Source organism: Podarcis cretensis (genome assembly GCF_951804945.1).
Source record: "Podarcis cretensis genome assembly, chromosome: 13".
Taxonomy (NCBI): Eukaryota; Metazoa; Chordata; class Lepidosauria; order Squamata; family Lacertidae; genus Podarcis; species Podarcis cretensis.
The window spans coordinates 7,100,117-7,120,420 of record NC_137182.1 but is presented as its reverse complement, the minus strand read 5'-3'; the positions used below and the strand labels follow the sequence as shown (position 1 = coordinate 7,120,420).

Here is a 20,304-nt window from a genome sequence, read left to right as displayed (position 1 = left end):
CCCAGAGTCTGTCAAGACTGGCCCGTATGGGCAGGGGTACCTTTACCTTTACCTTTTTACCATTATTAATAGTATTGTTAATAATAACATACACTAGCACGATGGCTGAACCTAGGTGCCTAATGGCAAAAACCTCATCACATCCAAAGCTGTGTATATATACAAAAGTCAAAATCTTTTATTCTTCCTTCTTTGGCTAATATACCCACACTTGAAGAGCTCTGCTGTGAATTTGGATGATATCTGTATAAAGCTAGGCTTCCAATTGATTTCAAGTCACTTTAGAATGTTTAACTATAGTGCTGCAGTATCTGCTATGGCTGGATGATGTACAATTCATAAGACCGGCTGACAAAGCTCTTGTGGGTGGGGGAATAGCCATCACTAAGTACTGCCAAGAAGATGTGAGATTTGGTGTCTCTGAAATGCAATCTAAATTGATCACTGTGCTGATCTTCATAGCAAAAAGCAAGGCTTCTCCAGTGCCATTCTGCATTTAAGCATTAATTATCTCAGAATATGGCCTCCCCCCCCCCCCCTTTTGATCATGCTGAAGTTAAGAAAATACTATTTTTTCTTAAAGCTATTTGAGAACTACTCTTGGGGTAGATTTCTCCCCCTTGCCTTACACAGAAGCTATTCTATCAAAAATATGATGGTTTTTACATGGCCCATTGACCATGCTCTCAATAGTTCCTTATTATGTCTAAGATAAATGCGTGGTAGATAAAGTTTATTAAAATTAAATACTTACATTATATAAAGAAGGTTGCTTAATAGAGGAACAGATGGTTAATGGGCTGTGACTAGCCGCAAATGAGTTTGCGACTATTACCGCATGAATCTATCAACAGATAGGAAAATGATTCTGGACAAGGACCAATTGCCCAGAGTCTGTACACAATCTAATTTTAGATTCTCTCCCCCCAGCCCACCCTCCCTCCACCAGATAACATGAACAATATGATCGAGTCACTTTGCTGGAAACAATTGAACAGAACTGACAAATTCATAAAGCTTCAGACCATGAAATCCCAATTGGTCCAATCACAGATCCATTTATCATGCCAGTAGAGATGCTATTAAAGTACAAGTTATTGTCTTTCCTACTGTGATAACTCCTGCTTGGAAGTGGGCCAGTTCTGCGGCAAAAAAAAAAAGAAAAAGAAAAAAGAAAAAAAAAGAACCGACTTCAATGCATTTCTTTAGAAAATTTTGCACATTTTAAAAAGATGTCCCTTTTCTAAAACATTTTGTTTTCTGTTTTATTTTCTGTTTACAATGAATGCAGTTGAAAGATTGCAAGAGCAACGATTTAATGACAGAGGGTTGTAGTCAAGGACTGTCGAGAAACGGTGATTCAATAATAAAAAAGCAATCATGAGAACGACCTAGTAATTCAAGGGGAAACAGTCGCCAACTTTGCTTCACCAAATCACATGTGCTGATTCGTCAGCACATTTACTTAGGAGTAAGCTGCAGTTGGGATAGTTGCAGTTGGTAAAACATTAGATTCTTTGGGTCTGCTATAAGACATCATTGTTTTTTTATTTTTCTTTTTAAACTTTCTAAAGTGTTTTAGTGCTTCTGGTTTAAAAATAGTTACTTTGAAAGCTACACTGTGACTTTACATACAGTATTTAACAACTCTACATCAATCGCTGTCTTTTCTTTGGAGGGGCATTCAACACTGCAAGTTTCAAGTCAAATGAGAAGAAATGACCCACCCAGTGTCTTTCTCTAATATATACTCCACTCCTGCCTGGCAGCCCCCAGTGAGCAGTAAAGGAGGTAGCCAATCTGTATGGTGGCAGTCATTCTGAATTTCCAAAAATTTAAACACACTCAGGACAGGACCTTTGTTGGGGCGGTAGATGCTCTGATTCTCTTCCTCTCAAATAATCTGCCTTACCTCCAGAGTTGTACCTGAAGCAAAACAGCTTTTTCTTTTTAAATTAATATTTTATTAAAAGAATTTCAGTTATAGAAAATGAAGTGATGGAAAAATACATTAATGCACAAAAAATACATTAAGAAAGAAACAGTATAGTAAATATATAATCTGTTACATTTGCATACATTATTATATGGCTATATAAATAATATTATTGTCCTAATATATATATGATTATTAATAACCGATGATATTATTAACGTACTATACAACTGCTTTTCCGCCTTTTGGCTAAGATCAAGTGTTTAAGCAAAACAGCTTCAAGATGAGAGAGGTACTAGACCTTATTCATTTAGCCCACCGACTTGCCCGTCCCTTCTATAATGACTCTGAAGAGTCCCTAATGTCAGTATTTACCTCAAAAGTGACAGAATTCATGCCACTGGACAAATTCACCCCAATAACAAAATTTCACCTTATGAAACATTGTAATTCTGTCCTTTTCTCTTTTGCTTCTTTTCAGTGTCATGTAAGCCTCCGTTGCACTGTACATTTAACATAGCATCCTACCACTTAAAACATGTCTTCCCACAAATAACCCTGGAAACTGTGGTTTGTTAAAGGTTGTTAAGGGTTGCTGTTAGGAGCCCCCTATTTGTCTCACAAAGTTACAATTCCCAGAGTTGCCTGGGAAGAGGGACTGATTGTTTAAGCGCTGTGGGGATTGTAGCTCTGGGAAAGGAAGTGGTCTCCTAACAAGTCTCAATGCCCTTTAAAAAAACCAGAGTTTCCAGGATTCTTGCAGGGAGAGCCATGACAGTTTAAAGTAGTATGATGGTACTTTAAACAAACAGTGCAGATGGGGCTTTAATGGTGGCAAACCACATAACTTTGGTTCATAAACATAGAATCCTAATAAAGCTGGGAGTGACCACAAAGGTATGTGATCCGACCCCCTGCCAATGCAGCAAATTTCAACAATTAAGTGGTTTACAAATTCTAAAAATAAATGTAGCATCCTTCATAGGTGGCAACTCAGTCTCCACTTAAAAATCAGTGACAGTTTACCACTTTCTCAGGCAATTTGTTCCACTGTAGGAAGTTCTTCCTAAAGTTCAGTCTAAACTCAGTTCCGCTATTTGAAAGCCTATCCTCCTCCAGGAGGGGAGGGGTTGTGAGCGGGAGATGATTCCTGTGTCATGCAGGGGGCACTCCGCCCCCTGCTTCAACTCCAGGGCTGGCGCATCATGCCCCTCCCCAGTTGGGCACCCAATAGGGAAGCTCGGCGGGGGTGTGGCTTGCCGCTCAAACGCGGCCATGCCAGCCATCCCACCCATTGCACACACATTTTCTTCAAGTCACCCACCCTCCACTCCCTTTAGATTAGCTTTCCTGAGACTTTGCTATGGACCTCTGGTTGGTCACCCTGTTTAACCAGGGGGCCTGGTAGGAGTTTTTTTTTCCAATTGGCTAAATTGGCCCGGCCTCTTGGTGGTTTTTTTTTTGCCTACCTCGTAGCAACCGTCACAACTTTCATGGTATTTGGCGGTTAGGCATTGGAATGTGCTGTTGGTGTTTCGGGGGGTAAGGTGTGGCCATTGCCTTCCCCGACAATTTTAGGTATTCCGCTAAAGGAATCTGGCGGTCGTGGATCCTGTCCGATGCCCGTGTGGCGGGGGGCCATGGCACGACCCTCGGTGACATCAGGAGAAGAAGAAGAGAAGAAGTGTTTGGATTTGATATCCCGCCTTTCACTCCCTTTAAGGAGTCTCAAAGCGGCTAACATTCTCCTTTCCCTTCCTCCCCCACAACAAACACTCTGTGAGGTGAGTGGGGCTGAGATACTTCAAAGAAGTGTGACTGGCCCAAGGTCATCCAGCAGCTGCATGTGGAGGAGCTGGGAAGTGAACCCGGTTCCCCAGATTACGAGACTAGCGCTCTTAACCACTACACCACACTGGCTCTCTGACACTGGAGAGAGTCTATAGTTGTATTAGCATCAACAGGCTTCCCCTACTGGTGGTTAACCCCTCCTCCATGGTCCAGTGCCTAAGCCAATACCTTCTCACATGCTGGAATCAATAAAGTTGTGGCCTTTTCCTTACCCATTAACCTTACATAATGTGCCCACGTGTCTTTATTCCCCAAGCAGGGATCGGGTCCTCGAATCACAACCTTTTGATTTGCATCCTACTTCTGGAACAGCAGAAACAGAAAGGAAACAGCTGTTCAAATACATGAAGATGCCTATCATATATTCTTTCTCCTCCAGGCCAAACATACCTGAGTCCATCAACATTTCCCCATGGGATCTGGTCTCCTCTAGGCCCCTCAACAACTTCATCATCCCCTCTGGACATGTTTACGTTTATTGATACCCTCTTAAACTGTGGTACCCAGCACTAGACAAGAGTGCTCCAGGTCAAGGAATAATACCACTCAAGGAAACAGAGTGGTATTATTATTTTTTGTGATCTGACCTATACTTCTGTTGAGGCAACCTAGAATTGCAATAGTTTTTTATGCAACTGCATTGCACTAATGACTCATGTTTAGTCGACTGAAACGGCTAGATCAGTGGTTCTCAAAAAAATTATCCCACAGACTATTTGAAAATTGCTGTGTGTCTTGGCAGATTACTTAATGATCCCCCATCCCCCAGCAACTTGTAGCAATGATGGCTTTTAATTGGGTTTTTTTTTTTATCTTATTTCTTATATTGTAGCCCATAGAATGCAGTTTGAAAACTGCTGATCAATTTCCTTTTGCGCAAGTCATGAATGAAGCTGCTGAACAACACCAGGCTCAGGACCGAACCCTGAGGCACCCCGTTTGCCATTTCAGGTTGATCCTTAACATCATCCTGTCAGACGGTCATTTGTGATGTAATTGACAAAATCATGTTGGACACAACAGCAATCCAATTAAACAGCATGAAAGTACGCTGAAACCAGCCGCATCAGAAAAACAACAGGATAAACACGTTGCCAACATTAGCTGAGAACAGGAAATAGCTTTCAGCACTCATGGAAAGAAGCATGAAATGAGGTAAGTTTGGGGTTGGTGGCAAGTTGGTGGGGTTGGTGGCAACTAAGCAGTTGACTAGCACGGGCCATCTAAATGAGTTCCTGAGATCTTGAGACTGCACTTGATCAAAACCTGAAGATGAATCAGAAGCACTTCTATTTATTCTTCCATTTATACTTCTATTTATTCCACAGTAGTCAGAGCTTATCTAGAGTGCTGCACACCACATTTAAGAATGATGCATGGGAATGGGTTCAGAGAACGGCAACAAAGATGGTCAATCAAGTCCTATGAGGATATGTTTAAGGAACTGGGTATTTTTAGTCTCTATGTGTAGGGGGTACTCTTCAAATACTTGAATTATTGTCATGTTGAAGACTTGTCTGCTGCTTCAGAAAGCAGAGCTATTCCTTCCTTCCTTCCTTCCTTCCTTCCTTCCTTCCTTCCTTCCTTCCTTCCTATCCTATTTTATTTTATTTTATTTATAAACAAAATAAACCAAAGATGAAGAGCATAGAGAAATACTGTTACAGCAGGTTGAAAGCAGAATAAGGTTTTACATTATCACTGAACTTGTACCAAAAGAATTTTTAAACCCACCATTTCCCCCATAAACTTGTTAGGCTGGTTTATATGTGTTCCTTTATACTGTCAGCTTAAACCATAGTTACTATAGACCAAATTCAAAGATAGTAGAATATATGCCTTCTTCCCAGTGTTTAGCAATTATAATATTAGCAGCAGTTATAAGGTTGAACACTTTGTCTTGATAATTTTCAGGAACAACATCTTTTAGATGACCAAGTAGAACTATTTTAGGCTCCAAGGGTATATGATATCCTAACATATCAGAAATATTAGTCTGAATTGATTTTCAGAATATTTCTATTTGAGAACAATTCCAAAAGATATGTATGTCATTTGCTTTCTTTAATCCACATCTCTAACATTTACCCAATCCTAGCATATATATTAAATGCATTTTATAAGACATTAAGTACCATCAATAGAGTTTTAAAATGGTTCTCCTTTAGGTCTGTTGCAGTGGCGTAGCGTGGGTTGTCAGCACCCGGGGCAAGGCAAGTAATTTGTGCCCCCTAACCCGTGGATTTGCACCCCCTAACCCGTGGATTTGCGCCCCCTAACCCTAACCCCCAGATGTTGCGCCCAGTGCGGCCAGCCCCCCCTGCACCGCCTACGCTACGCCACTGGTCTGTTGCAATTATATTAGAATGGAAGTTATCCTAAATCCAGTTCCATTGTGTCCTGGTCCAAATCTCTCACCCATTTTCTCATATTTGTATCCAGGTTACGGTCCAAGTTTAACCAAAGGTCATAGAATCTTGTAATTATGCCTTTATCAAAATGAGAGATGAACAGAATTTCTCATTTTTCTCTTTCCTGATTTCCCCATATTTTCATTTCAGAAAATAGGATACAATAAGAGGGCAGAGCTACTTCTAACACATTTAAGTTCCAGGAGGAAAGCTTGCAGTGGAACGTTCAGAGAAACCTTTTGATGGCAAGAGCAGCTTAACTATGAAACCAAGTGGTGTCTTCCTTGCAGGAGATCTTCAGGCAAAGGGTGGACAGATATCTCATGAGATATCTAGCTCTGGATTTCCTACACTAAGAAAGGATTTGGGATAGAATCCTCCAGCTCTATGGTCCAATGACTTCCTGTGGACAGGAATGTGACATAACTGCCTGAAAACCTTAACTAGTTCCATAAATATTTTTTGTTTAGTTATTTGTTTATTTACAGTTTTGCATAATGTTTTGTGCAGGCAATTCTGCTGAAGATCCTCAAAGGAATTGTTGCTGGTTTCTCCCCATCCACCATGCTCCCCACGCAACTAAACACTAATGAATGCAGTGGGCATGGATAGGTTAAATTTCCATTTCTAGTAAACACATTAAAAAAACAAAAAAAAAGCAAAACATTTTGCAGCCTAATAATCTAATTAACAAAGCAATGAACCAGAGATGTTATGGCTTCATCTTAATTTATGTTCATTAAGAGTTTTTTCCCTCTCTCCCCCATTCTGATGATTCATTATCTCATAGGAAAACATTAGATCATCTGCTTTTTCCATGGTTGTCAGCAGCTAAACAAAAGGCTGAGAGCACAGTCAACATATAAATCAATTTCCAATATACAATAAATCATACAGGGCAGGCCAATTAAATGATGGATGTTGTTTTTAAATAGGAATGGCGTGTATTGTTCGGGGATGTGTGTGATAGTCACAATTTGGGGGACAGCACAGAAGGGAAGACTGCAGGAAAGGGACTGTGGCTGGGAATAGCTTCCAGGGTGTCTCTTTTAGGAGCCATCAGGAATTAGTGATTCACGAGTCTCTCCCTTCTCCCTCTTTAAAAGTGGGACATGACTTGTTTTGTTTCCAAGCCAAACTGAATTTGATGCCCCAAACACTTTCTCCTATGAGTCCTGTAACCCCCTTTCCCATCTACTCAGACCCCTTCAGTTCGCACTGTTGGCATCTGTCTGCCTCGGGAGACATTGGAGGAGTGAGCCTTTGGGGGCGAAGTCACACTGTTGGAAGGTGGTTGTTGTTGTTTAGTCGTGCCCGACTCTTCGTGACCCCATGGACCAGAGCACACCAGGCACTCCTGTCTTCCACTGCCTCCCGCAGTTTGGTCAAACTCATGCTGGTAGCTTTGAGAACACTGTCCAGCCATCTCGTCCTCTGTCGTCCCCTTCTCCTTGTGCCCTCCATCTTTCCCAACACCAGAGTCTTTTCCAGGGAGTCTTCTTTTCTCATGAGGTGGCCAAAGTATTGGAGCCTCAGTTTCAGGATCTGTCCTTCCAGTGAGCACTCAGGGCTGATTTCCTTCAGAATGGATAGGTTGGATCTTCTTGCAGTCCATGGGACTCTCAAGAGTCTCCTCCAGCACCATAATTCAAAAGCATCAATTCTTCAGCGATCAGCCTTCTTTATGGTCCAGCTCTCACTTCCATACATCACTACTGGGAAAGCCATAGCTTGGAAGGTTACAAGCTTGGAAAATAATATGTAGGTGGTATCCGACTCCTACTAAATTAGCAAAAATGTATGAGACAATTACAAACATTTGTTAGAGATGAGCACTCACACTTTACATTGTGGGTGCCCTTTGTGGGATCGCGTGTGGTGCTACAGTTCCCAGGGAGCTTAATGGAAACCAGGGTTAATGGCTTGCCTTTCAGTGTTATTATTTGGAGGTTCACGCCCAGCCTCAGTAATCAAGTTTCTTGCTGGGAGGTGGGGCCAGCCCCATTTATAAATAGGGGGCGGAGCCGACGATAGCCAGGCAGTCGGCTCTGGAGATTCACCCTCCCTACCCTCCCTTAGTTTAATGTTTTCTTGTTTGCAGGTTAACTTTTTCTTCCTGTTTAGTGGGCACTGCTACGGTCTTTGACTAGTTGCTGTTGAAGGACCGGGAAGAAATTTCCTTGCATTGGCAGGTTTTGTCTTCCCTGTAGCAATTTGTCACAACTTTGGCAGTTATGGCCTTGGGTGGAATTCTTTAGTCTTTTCTTCCCTATAATGGGGGTTGGGGAGGGTGTGAAGTGGTGATTCACCCCCCTGCGGCGGCGATTCCAGGGTCCCCTCTTAAAGGAATTGTATATATGGGTGTCACTGGCCATACACTGGAAGGTCGTCAGTGAACGACCCTGCATTCAGGTATATGGGCTGGGCTGCCTGCTACACTTATGTCTCGCAGAGCACCCCCATATCCCATTTACCCTGATGTGCCCCAGTCCCCCCCCCCCCGGCTGGGGTCTGGGGGGGGGATACATTCCCGAGGCCTAAGCCAAGGTCTTCCTACATTCGGAAGTTTAATAAAGTTGTGGCCTAATTTTTAATTCCATAATGTTGTCCGAATCTTTATTCCTTTCTTATGATCCCTGGGAGCTGGGACTGTCACGCCTGGTCACACAATGTAAAGAACGAGAAGGTACCTTTTATCATATGTGGTGGACGTGTACGGTAACAAAAGCATTCTGGGAAATGATATATAATGAAATGAGAAAAAAAGTTTAAAATTGCCTTTATAAAGAAACCAGAAGTTTTTTTTTAGGAATTGTAGGTATAGAGATTCCAAAGGAGCAGAAAAGATTTTTTATGTATGCAGTGATGGCCTCACGGATGCTACTAGCCCAGTGATGGAAAGAAGATAAAGCCCCGACCAAAGAAGAATGGCATACTAAGCTGTTGGACTATGCCAAAATGGCAAAAGTGACCAGAAGGCTCAGGAACCAAGAAGACAAAAGTTTTAAGAAAGAATGGGAAAGATTTATAATGTATTTAAGAGACCACTGTAAGCAAATGAAAACATTAGCAGGATTTTAATAACACTTGTAATGTCACAAATACATTGGACAATAGGGAAAGACTTAAAATATGGATGATGAAATAATATGCAGTTGAAAATGCATATTACGTTTGTAAAATCAAATTGAAATTATTTACAAAAAAACAACAACAGAAGTTTGAAGGCTGCCTGTGGGAGAGCACTGTTGTTGTTTTAAAGCTTATACACTAAAAAATTAAAAAAAATAAAATTCCCCCATGCTCTCCAATACTCTTCAAGCAGCCATACAGGATTACATCCTCTCAGAGTCATTTCAGGGAGTGCAGAAGGTAGAGGAGGACCGGAGTGCAGTACAAATATAATATACAAAGTTAAGCAAGAACACAAATCACTCAGCTAACCTCTTAAAGTTTTCAAAAGATAAAGCGTGTTCTCCAATAAATGAGAGCACGTGTTGCGGTGTGGGCCGCTGGGCCAGCCCTCTTGTTGCCAGGCAGGTTAGTAGTTGTTGCCTGGCATTGTGATTGGATAACCGGGTTGCTGGGGCAAATTGTATGTTGCAAATTGGGTGGGTGGGACCATAGTCTTTAAATATTGGTGCACTCTGGTTTCTCTTTCTCTTTGCAGAGTGCATCAGATCAGGAGCCATCTTCTCATTGTCTGGTTACATTTCTTTATTTCCCCTTCTTTCTAATCCTCTCTAGTCCCTAATAATAATAATAATAATAATAATAATAATAATAATAATAATAATAATAATTTATTATTTGTACCCTGCCCATCTGGCTGGGTTTCCCCAGCCACTCTGGGCGGCTTCCAACAGAGATGAAAAATACACTAAAATGTCACATATTAAAAACTTCCCTGAACAGGGCTGCCTTCAGATGTTTTCTGAATGTCAGGTAGTTGTCCATCGCCTTGACATCCGATGGGAGGGCATTCCACAGGGCGGGCGCCACCACCGAGAAGGCCCTCTGCCTGGTTCCCTGCAACTTGGCCTCTCGCAGTGAGGGAACCGCCAGAAGGCCCTCGGAGCTGGACCTTAATTAATTTAATTTCCCTTTTTTCCTGTTTGATTTCTCACCCCACCCCTTTTCCTGCCCTGTGGGAAGATTCTCCCTGTACCTGTGAGCGCTGCCTGTGCATAATCCTCCTTGGCTTGCTTTTCTCAATAGGGAGAGAGGCCCCATTAGGGGCTTTCTTTTGCAAAAAGGTTTCCCCCATTTTTGCCTGTTTAATTGTGGGGCTAGTCAGGGCTGTTCCCAGCTTAGCTGGAATCACTTTCGTTTATAGTATCCCCAAAGGTTGGCTTTATTTTGGGTTCATGCAGTGCTGTTGGCCGAGTTTTAAACTAGCCTTGGACGGGAGCACTATTTTGAGTTCCTTTAATATTGCAATGAGACAATAAAAGGCAGAGAGCAGAAGCAGGGAGGCCTTCACAGCCTGCACATATCATTTAAGCCTAAGCCTGGACTTCTGGGTTGGTGCCTCCGGTAATGGCGGAATTCCTCTGATCGGGAGGAATTTGCCCCGTGGGAATTTGGGTCTGGCCGTCACAGTGAAGGCGGAGACCCGCAAAAAATAACAGGCAGGAGAAGCCTGTGAGCGTGGGATTCGGCGGGCACCTTTTGTGCCTCCCCTACTCGTGGGGAAACCCGGTTTCGGGGGTCCGGAGTGACGTGGGGTGAGTGGTGCGGTGCTTCGAATCATCTGCTTCTTCCACGGAGCGAAGCCGCATAGCTGTTGCTGGAGAGCGCTGACTTTTTCCTGTGGACAATTTGATTTTAAAGTAATTACCCGTGAGTAGAGCTGAAGCGGGAGAACTGGATCTCTAAACGTGTAATTTGGTATCGTAACGGGGAGGTTCAATACAGGAAGTCCGCCTTCCCCTTTTGTAAATAGACTGAAGCATTGAGGCTGCAAGCTGAAGCCTTGGAAAGCCTATTGTAAAGGACTAAATTTCCATCGGTAAAGAACATTAAACCCCCCTTGGAGGCAGGAGAAGGGGGGAAGTTGTGAACTGATTATGCCTGCAGGAGAGAGCGAAGAGAGTTAAAATACCGTCGCTCAGACCCTGGAAATGGGCTGCTAGCAGGACTGACGTTCTTTGGAAGGCTCACTGACAGCGATTAGAACGTTCGTTGACAGCTAGCTAATAAGAGAAATACATTGTTTCTACTGTCTCCGTCTGCTTTTAAAAAGGAGTAAAAGTAACTGAAAATTGAAACTAACTTCATTGCTTGAGCTGTGTTTAAAAGAGGACATTATTGACTAATAGAAACAGAAACTGTTTCCCCCTAGAGGAAGCTTTTAAAACTATAACAAGAGCTGGGCTGGGGAATTTCCAGCTGCAAGATAAAAAGCTGTGAGACTCTGGGGCTGACCTTGAATCGGCTAAGTGTTATGGCAAATGGAAAGGAAAAAACGGACTAGTCAATTCCTGAAAAAACATTAAGGTCTGGGAGGACTTGGCAGCAATCTAGGAGAGCCTCAATATCAGCCCCCCCTGCTTCTTCCGCTATTGCTTTTGTAACAGTATATTCAAAATCAAGAGGAATGTCGACAGAAGAGGCCTTAGCGGTTGCATTAAGTAAGATAAGTGATTCACTGGAACAGCTTAACAAGAAAATAGATGTGACAAATGCGAAAGTGGATGCTGCAACTATTAAAATTGACTTAAATACAGAAAGTATAAATAATCTGGGACAAAAGGTGAATATCAATACAGAAACAATCCAGAAATTGATACAGGAATCTACTTTGATACGGCAGACTGCGGAGGAAGCTAGGGAGAAAGCCGTTGCTGCTGAATGTAAAGTAACACAATTGGTGTGAGAGAGAGTCCCAGCCTTACAGAGGCAACTTGATGACCACAAGTCGACGCTTGCTATGATTGAATTTAAAGAAAAACAGACGAATTTGAGGATCAGCGCCCTACCTGAATTGGAGAAGGAAAGTTTGATAGACTTCTTCACACAGGAATTTGCTGGTTTTTGGGACTTGGATGTGGGTCAAGAAGAGTTTAAAACTGTGAGGGCCTTCAGATTTGGAAGAGGAGGGAAAAAAGAGAAGAACAGAATAAGAGACTGTTGGCACTACCAGAAGAACCTAGAAGTACAACAGCCAAGAGTGGAAATTTTTAAAGACGTCCCAAAATACCTTTTGGATCTTAGGTCTAACTACGGAGATTTGGTTGCCCTGCTGAGAAGGAATAAAATCATCTTTAGGTGGGAGTTTCCCCAAGGTCTATTCTTCAGCTTTAAAGGAAGGAAAATAAAAATAAGATCAGTAGAAGACAAAGTAAAGTTTTTGTACAAATACGAAGAAGATCTGCAGAAGGGACTTGGAAAAGAGCTAAAAGCATCAGACAGAAGATCACCAGGTTGATGGACTATATGGAATGGGCGGAAATGACTGGCAGAATCCGAGACCAGGGAGAAGAGTCGGTGGAAGAAGATTGGAAAAAAAGTTTAAAGACTATTTATAGAAATATTGTAAAATTAATGAATGTTAGAAAAATGTTGGAATGAAGTTATATGGCTTTAGTAGAAATGTTATAAGGAATTAGGTATAAATAGATTATTAGAGTATTAAAGGAAAAATAAGGTTAGAATACGTTAAGATAATTATAGGACAGAAAATAGAGGAAGGTGGAAAGGAATTGCTGAAACAATTAATAGAAGTGGAATATAAAAAGGGAGGTGTGAGGAGGTCGTTGAAACAAGTGAATGAAAGATAAGATACCGAAATTGTATGATGTGTGCTAAATTGTTTTTGTTTTGTTTTCTTTAGTTTATTGCGTTAGTGTTGTGTAATCTTTTTATATTGTATTGTATTGTCTTTTTTCTTTTTTCTTTCCTTTTTTGTAGTGTTTTAAAAGTAATAAATATTATTATTATTATTATTATTATTTAAAAAAAGCCTAAGCCTGCTACAGTTAGCAGTACAGTAAATTGTTAAGTCTCTGTGACATGTGTCTCATTCTCTCTATAAGAATGTATCTGTTGTTTGCAGGCTCACTTGTTGCTAATGTATATCTTAGGTAGACAGAGTGGAGACAGAGGCTCTCTGTGCCTCCAATGAGCACTCTGTGTATGCTCTTTAACTATGCTGTTTCTGAACAAGTTTATTTTCTTCAACTTTGTTTTGCCCTGATAGTGGTGACTGCCATTTTAGAGACGAGCCATTGTGGCTTAGTGGCTAGAGTACAGGACTAGGACCTGGGAGACAGGGTTCATATCCCCCACTTAGCCATTGTTATAACAAAGCAAAACAAGCTGCTCCTTTTGGACTATTTTGTTGCTGGGTAGTTTGGCCCATTTGTGATATTGCTCCCAAAAAGAACTTTGGGTTTCTTGAGGAGGTGCTTCCCTCTAAAGGGCAAACAGGGGTACCTGGACAGGCGGTGGGCTGCCTCGAGTTTGTTATCTCATTGGAAACATTTATGTCTGGCCTAGCAGGTGATCTTAGGGTTTGGCCCTCTTGGCCCTAGAATTTGATGGCCTCTGGCAGCGTTTCCAGCCTGAATAGCGTCCCCATGTGGTGCACAAAGCATTGGTTTCACCAGTTCCTCACATTGTTTAGTTTTTGGTTTTTTTGCAGACTATGACAGGGCCTTTGCAGATGCCTCCAGAGCTTGCCTCTCCTGCAGAGGTTGACTTGCTGATGCCCTAGGTGCCTTCTTCCAGAAGAAAGCGTCTTCAGAGGCGGCGATCCAGGAGCAGGGAAAAGGGGAGCAGGGATGATGCTTACACCTCCTTGCAGGTACGTCATCCCTGGGTCTTTAGGGATCATCCTGGATAGCTCAGCTGGTCAGCGTATGGTGCCGGTAATGCCTAGGTTGCAGGATTGGTCCCTGTATGGGACAGCTGCATGCTCCCCCATTACTCTACCCAGACACTGAGGTCCAGCGCCTAGGGCCTTCTAGTGGCTCCCTCTCCGTGAGAGGCCAAGTTACAGGTCACTATGTGGAGGACCTTCTCGGTAGTGGCACCCGCCCTGTGGTACGCCCTCCCATCAGTTGTCTACTACAAAACTTTTAGAAGACATCTAAGGCAGCCCTGTTTAGGGAAGCCTTTAATGTTTGTTGCATTACTGTATTTTAATATTTTGTTGGAAGCTGCCCAGAGTGGCTGGGGAAGCCCAGCCAGATGGGTGGGGTACAAATAGATGATGATGATGATGATGATGATGATGATGATGATGATTAGATTGTGGGAGACTGGACTAGATTATCCTCAGGGTCCCTTCTACCCCACTATTCCTTAAGTTACAATTCACTATGGGAATGTTAGATGCAGGGCTGCCATCATCCCCTCAGCTTGCTAGGATCACAGGGACGGGGACATGTGGACCACGTGCACAGCTCCACATTTCAAATGGAAATTCCCTGAGCAATAGAACCTTAAGCTGGTATGCAGGAAGCTGGCCCAGAGCAGCTTTGTTGGGACTTTTTAGGGTTTCTGGCCAGTGTTGGCCCTGTAAATTTACTCATCATGGTGGCAACACAAGGCAGGGCATTTTGCCCAAGTGGGGGCTGGGGGCTAGCAAGCAATGACTCAATACTTCTCACCCATATTTCCATAAAAATATCTCCTTTGAAAGCCTGGCTAAAAGGTTATCTAGATGGGTCAGTGGTTTTGTGCTTGTGGGAAGGGTTTTTCCCAAGGTTTGGGATTCCTCTGGCTTTTCAGCCAGTGGCTCAGAATACAGCAACTCAAAAGCCAGTCAGAGAGCTACCTGTGGTAGCCAGAAAGAAGGTTAGGAAGCAGCTTTCATTGGGACGTATGGTGGGATCCCCTTGATTCTCCTTCTATTCCTGATTTTCATTGATCCCCTTTGGGGATCGTCCCTAAGAAAGCCCCTTATAATCCATATTTATTGCATCCCAAAGGCACCTCAGTGAATGACTCTCCGGAATTGTTCCGTGAAATATGCATCTTTGGATCAGGCAGTTGAGCTTACCAACAAATTGGAAGAGGTGCCTTGTTGGCATTATGCAATATTGTATTGGCTGTTAGGCTGCTGCCGGTTCACCCTCAAGATTTTAAGTAGTTGGGCTTTAATTGGATGGTCCTTACATTGATAAAGTGATGCCAATGGGTTGTGCTATAGGCTCCTACTGCCCCTTTTAACGTATTTGGGGGCTAGCTGGATACCGTTGCTCATACCTCTGCTTGCCTGTGGAAAAGCTGTTTGCCATGAAGGACGTTATTCTTGTAATACTTCCTCTGATAGCAAATGTTGCTTTGTCAGATTCTATCATTGCTAGGTCAGTTAAAAATTGGCATGCAGGGTGGTTGTTCCAGGCTGCCCCTTCCATTCCTGCTCGGCCAGGTGGTCTCATGGCCCGGGGTCCCTTCATCATCATGTACAGTGGCCTTGAGCCTGGCAGGGCAAGGCAATCACATGTGACTTAACTTTTCTTGAGTTTTCCCCATTGTAGTGTCAGCACACATCTGGACTGAGGAGTACAGGGACCGTCGGGTCTGTCTTGGTCTGATAACCAGGCAGTGTGAGGGTCCTGGCAAAATGGTCCTCATGCTCTGGCAGAGTCTTCGCACTGCTTAAGGTTTAATATTGATGTCAGGGGCTCAGGAGCAGAGGCACAGGGAAGAGAGGAGATGGAGAGCGAAGGGGAAGAATCCGAGGGGAGCGTAGGAGAAGAGGACAGTGGACCGAGGGATTCCATGAGCCTCTCCAGCGAATCGGAAGATTCACAGAAGGGGGCGCCAGTGGCCAGGGGTAGGGGGTTCCCAAGGGGAACGCCCCAGGAGCAAGGGGGCAGCAGGGACTCCCAGAGCAGTAGTTGGAAATCAGGACCAGCTTCCCCACCAGAGCAGAGTGGGGGGGAAGAGTCCCAAGGATCGGGGCCAGTGCATTCCCCACCAGGGAGAGAAGATAAGGCAGGGCTGACCACGCCTCCATCAGAAAGTCGGACAACGGAGGAGAGGTCAGATCCGGCCAGTGTCCCGGAAGAGGTAAGCAGTGACCGAAGTAGTGTAACGGTTAGGAGAAAGGTCACTGGGTTGGCGCGAGAGGCAAGTTCAAATGTACAGGAGCGCGGGACAGCAGAGAATGAGGATTGGGAACCGGGTCCTAAAGCCCGCCGGAGGGAGGGGGAGGAGCTAAGCGACTCAGCGTCGGAAGAGTCCAGAAAGGGCAATGCCCCAGCGGGCAGGAGGACCCAGAGGAGGAGAGAGCAGCGTAAAAGGTGGAGCAGGGCTAGGATCTTAAACTGGTGTCATAGGGGAGGAGACTCAGATGGGACTTCGCCGATCTAGGGTTTAAGACGTAGGGCTGCACGCTGTGGCTTTGAAATGGAAACTGAACTTCAATAAAGACTTTTGTACATTACCACAGCCTAGCATTGGTCCTCTGTGAGCTGGGACCTGGAGGCAGCTCTGACAATTGCGTTTCTGCTCGCTTTATTACGGGATCATCTAATGTTTTCGCTGTCACTCTATCCTGTTTTCAGTTGGAGAGCTTCAGATCCTGGGCTCTGGACGCCCAGCTATAGCTGGATTTTCTGGAGCTCCTGTGGCACTTTGGCAACAATTGATAATTATGAGGAGTAGTAGTTTACATTTCCCCTTCTGCTTTCAGGTCTTATGAGAAGGCCTGGACTGATTTATTAGCATTTAGCTGGCAGTCCTCGGCCATTCAGAGGAACTTGCCTCCATTCTCTGAGCAGGACCTGCAGTAATTGGCCTACCTGCTGCAGATCGGATGCACTGTTAAATCTATCAGAATTTAGTCCGCTGCAATGTCTGCTAGAGTAAAGCTTTAATTTTTCAGAGACCCTTCTAAAAGTGTGTTGTGCGCAGGGTCTCGGAAGGTTGGAAAAGGCTCCAGCCTTCACAGGACTACAGGCAGGAAGCCGGTCAATCTTGACCTATGTAGTATCCGCAACAAGTTAAGGTTTATCTCCTGGTTTAAGATCAAGACGAGACTTCTTTCAGTATTCCTTTGTAATTTTGGTGTACTGAGGGTTGGGGAAATTGTGTTGGAGCCAGCACGGGGCTGAGAGTTTGGAGGCTTATTGCCTCCGGATTTTTCCTTATCTGCTTTGGAGCTTGTCATAAGTGTCTGGAGCTCTAAGCCAGACCTAGTGAGAAGGGTTACCATCATCAGGCTTCCAGTCACAGGTAAGGTGGGCCCTTGCCCACTTATTGGATACCAGAAATATTTGGCTTTTCGTTCCCCTGGGGGCTGGCTTGATCCTAGAAGTTGCTGGTTCTCGTGGGTTGCTCCTTCAGGATATATGCGTTCCCCTTTTGGAGTTGAGACTTGTAGTGCACAACTCCAAAACTGACCAGCTGTGTCGGGGGGAGGTTGTCCTCCTCCCAGCGACTGGGGAGGTGGGCCCGTGCCAGGTCAAGGATGTAAGGAAGTACTTGGCCTTGAGACCTCCTGGGGACGGCCCCCTACTCATGCATGAAAATGGTCACCCTTTGGCGTGACACCAGTTCACAAAAGTCATGCGTAAGGCCATCTCTGCTTGTGGGATCTCGGCCTCTGGTTTCGCCCCTCATTCCTTTCGCATAGGTGCAGCGACTATGGCGGCCCATTGGGGCTTCTCAGCCGCCAGAATCAAGGATTTGGGGAGATGGAAATCCGATGCTTTCAAGGGTTATGTGCGAAACAAATGCTGAGTTTGGTACTAATGCTTGTTTGTTTCAACCCTTGTAGATCCCACGCTGGTCCACGTCTGGATAGTGGGACACAGCATCGTTCATTGGGCTGGCAGCAGAGCGAGGCAGTCTGCAAGGGGAGCGTGTCTCGGCCTCCCACAACACATGCAAGTGTCATGGTTTTCCAGACACGGAATGTCATGGGGAGAGTTTATGCCACTGATTGGTCGCCAGCTGCTCTCGGACCCCCCCACCCTATGGCCATAGTGGTGCAGCTGGGGGAAAGTGATGTGGCAACTATTGATTGCCTTGCTTTGTGCTCCCACCTCAATCCAAAAGGGATTTGGAGCATTTGGCCGCCTTGCTACCTTCAGTGAGAATAATTTGGTCTCACCTGTTGCAGAGGCAAACCTGGCGCGGTGTTTCCCGCCCGGAGGCCGCTGAGAAGGCCAGGAAGTGCATTACTCTGCAGTGTGCAAGAAGGTTTTGGAGCTGGGTGGTTTGGTGATTCCCCACCCTAGCATTTATTTTAAGGCAAAAGCCCTTTACTGGGCGAATGGAGTGCACCTTTCTGATTTGGGGAATGATATTTGGTTGGATGCTGTGGCTGAAAAATTAGGTTCCTGGTTGGGTTTGTGAGTGGTTGGCGGTGAGTGTTAGAGCTCGTGTGGCGGTTAGGCATTGGTTATAATATGCTGGTGGTGGAGGGGTCAGGATAGGCTGTGCCTGCCCCTCCTATTGCGCTGAAGGGAATTCCGTTAAAGGAATCCTGGGGCTTGCCACGATATCATCCTATCCCTGTCATGGGATCAGGGCCATCCAATCCCTGTCATGGGACCAGGGCCGGCAAGCCTTTGGGGAGCTGCTGGGGTGAGCGGCGTGGGTCCGACGCTTAGCTCAAATGACCCCCAAGTTTGACTTTCCCTTCTACTGGCTACCGATTGGACCTTGGGATGTCAGTTCTGTCCCAGGCGGGGGGACAGATAGTCATAACCAATGTCTAAACAACCACTCACTGATTTTGTATTTTAATAAAGTTGTGGCCAAAAACCAAAACTAAAATTACGTGTTATGTGTGAAGTTATTTGAGGGGTGGCCTGGGGACCTACACACGCAAAAGCAAGAATAGTTAAGCCCCTGTGGATATTTCACAGACTCTCCCCACTGCCCTGCTTTCTGGCGAAAGTGCCGGAAAAGAGTTTTGTGAAATGTGGGCAAGGTGTTCGGTGCAGCGCAAATCCAATTTGACACTCGCCTGACCTCGCATGGCCTCGAGAACATGAAAGCACAGAAATGCTGCCAGCGAGCACACAGGCATGGGTCTCTACTGGGACTAAGGAGGGAATTGCATACCAAGCTAAATTCCAGCCTAGGAGACTCACAGCCCTGACCTTGCTATGGGGTAAGTTGGCCTTGCTCCAGGACGGCTGCATTTGGTGTTGCTGTTGTGAGCTCTTCACATCACAGAACAAGGCTAGCCCATCCATGAGGCAAGGTGAGGCAATCACCTTGGGTGGCAGGAATCTCTGGGGCAGCAGATCTGGGATTCAAGGATCTTGAAGATCTTCCCTTGTTCCTGATGTAGATCTTCACTCACCCCTTCTTCCCTACCATGGCAGGGCCCACCATTTTGTGGTTCACCTCAAGTGCAAAAATGTATTGGGCTAGCCCTGCCACAGAGGTAGTGAAAAAGGATAAAAACAGGCTGGTGTTGTTCCCAGGTTGAACCCGCCTCCACCCCCATTACTGTGCCATCAGTCTTCAGCCTGGAGCAGATATACCCCTTGTGTGCATCTACTTTCTTTTAGATGTTTAATCAAATCATTTTTATTAATTTTCCAAATTATCACAAATCAAGCTGAATTACCGTATTTTTCGCCCTATAGGACGCACTTTTCCCTCTCCAAAAATGAAGGGGAAATGTGTGTGCGTCCTATGGGGTGAATGCAGGCTTTCGCTGAAGCCTAGAGAGTGAGAGGGGTCGGTGCGCACCGACCCCTCTCGCTCTCCAGGCTTCAGGAGAGCCGCAGCGCCAGCCCCACAAGGTCTGGGGACAGCGGGGAGGCGGAACACCGCCATCCCGCTGTCTCCCGATGTGGTTTGGAGGCTGACGGCGGGGAGACGCGTGTTTCTCCCTGCCGCCAGCCCCGCCAGCTCCGGGGATAGCTGGGAGGCGCAGCGTGTCTTCCCGCTGTCCCCGGACCTGGTCTGCAGGTGGGCGGCGGGGAGAAGAGCTCTTCTCCCCGCTGCCAGCCCCACAAGCGCCTGGGGGGGGGAATAATTTTTTTCCCCTTCATTTCCCTCCAAAATAACTTGGTGCGTCCTATGGGCCGGTGCGTCCTATGGGGCGAAAAATACGGTACTTTAATTCAACACAATTTCTTAAAACCAGATGTTTAAAAGAATTTCAAAACTGTGTTTTTAAAGTGT

General features: G+C 44.9%; 3 long non-coding RNA genes across 3 annotated transcripts in view; 1 reads left to right on the top strand and 2 right to left on the bottom strand.

Moving 5' to 3' along the window:
• The window catches only part of LOC307201174, a 41,032-nt gene extending 40,229 nt beyond the window's left edge, over positions 1–803 (bottom strand). Inside the window, exon 1 of the long non-coding RNA XR_013832613.1 lies at positions 755–803. This is a non-coding gene — a long non-coding RNA (uncharacterized lncRNA). The remainder of the gene's footprint in view (positions 1–754) is intronic.
• LOC307201179 overlaps positions 1–20,304 on the bottom strand; it is an 820,028-nt gene that overhangs the window by 748,233 nt on the left and 51,491 nt on the right. The gene's annotated exons all lie outside the window — the stretch shown is intronic.
• LOC307201120 lies at positions 13,805–18,093 on the top strand. Its single transcript, XR_013832559.1, has 3 exons — positions 13,805–13,819; positions 13,854–14,005; positions 17,933–18,093. It is a non-coding gene; the product is annotated as an uncharacterized lncRNA (long non-coding RNA).